Source organism: Sinocyclocheilus rhinocerous, unplaced genomic scaffold, assembly GCF_001515625.1.
Source record: "Sinocyclocheilus rhinocerous isolate Xijiao unplaced genomic scaffold, SAMN03320098_v1.1 scaffold1899, whole genome shotgun sequence".
NCBI classification, from domain to species: Eukaryota; Metazoa; Chordata; class Actinopteri; order Cypriniformes; family Cyprinidae; genus Sinocyclocheilus; species Sinocyclocheilus rhinocerous.
The window spans coordinates 449,352-450,547 of NW_015660895.1; the positions used below are offsets into that span (position 1 = coordinate 449,352).

The 1,196-nt window shown below is 33.8% G+C and overlaps 1 protein-coding gene across 1 annotated transcript in view; it reads left to right on the forward strand.

Moving 5' to 3' along the window:
• atm (ATM serine/threonine kinase) overlaps window positions 1-1,196 on the forward strand; it is a 75,160-nt gene that overhangs the window by 33,194 nt on the left and 40,770 nt on the right. The gene's annotated exons all lie outside the window — the stretch shown is intronic.

The window sequence follows — 1,196 nt, forward strand, 5'->3', positions numbered from 1 at the left end:
TAAAACTGTTTGCACTACAAACCAGTGTGTTCGTAATTGAGATAATACATTAAAATAACATGGTAAGACACACTAGTTTGCAACATCAAGCAACAGTTTTGTACAGCTAAAAATAGCTGGAAGCGAATGACACCAGAAGCCTCGCACATTAAATTTACAAATGGCCGCACCCGCTCTTACGGGAAAAATAAGGTGGATATGAGATTTTCTCACATACATACATCTAGCATGAGAAAGCATCTGTTTCCCGTCTTTTAGTTTAAAACAGACTGATTCATGGCACAGCACATGTTTGCAAGCGTCATTACAGTGTAAATTGATGGACATACTGTACCATACCTGAAACAGAAAAGTAGGGCTGGGCGATATAGCTTAAAAATATATCAACGATATGTGTTTCATATCGTTTGGTATCGATAATTATTGACATTTTTTATAACCTTTTTTAAAACAGAGCAATATAATAATTTTTTTTTTTATTTAACCACTGTATTTTTAATTTGCCCACTTTATTAAGACAAACAACAAATATATATAGGCATATATATAATTTTTTAACAGTCAAACACAAAATAAAATTTAAACAAATATCTCCTTTCTTATGTTTTATATGCAGATTAAATAAGTTTTAAGGAAACTTTTGACTTGTTTCCCGAGGCCACAGGAGGGCTCAATGAGCAAAATAATGCAGCGCATTAAACTGTCAATTCAAATAACTCTATAAAAACGTGCATAACGTCTAAATTAACATATATATAAAACAAATATAATTTTGTAAACTGCATAAACAATTATGAACAAAACAGCATCATGTGTTTATACATTGCTTAGCCTAATACAAAGAGCCAAATCGCCGATCACACAGATTGCATTTAAAAACAAATGAGACGCAGTGAAATGAAATAAACCTTCACAAATTCGCGTCACGTTTTCTAAACGTTAAAACTGTTTTAACTTTGCAGGACTTTCTTTGCATCTCTTGCATGAGACGCGAGTGCAGCAGTCATATCTGTCCGTCTAAAAATGCACTGAATATGCGTTCTGTGTGAATGGCTTGGTTTCGGTTTTAACCTAATCAAGATCGTCTACGCATCGAGCTTCTATGTTTCTCTAATATTTTGAACGAATAACACAGCAGCAGCGCGTCTCGTGGGCTAGACTAACAAAACATTAAAATGCAACGTCACTTACATCAT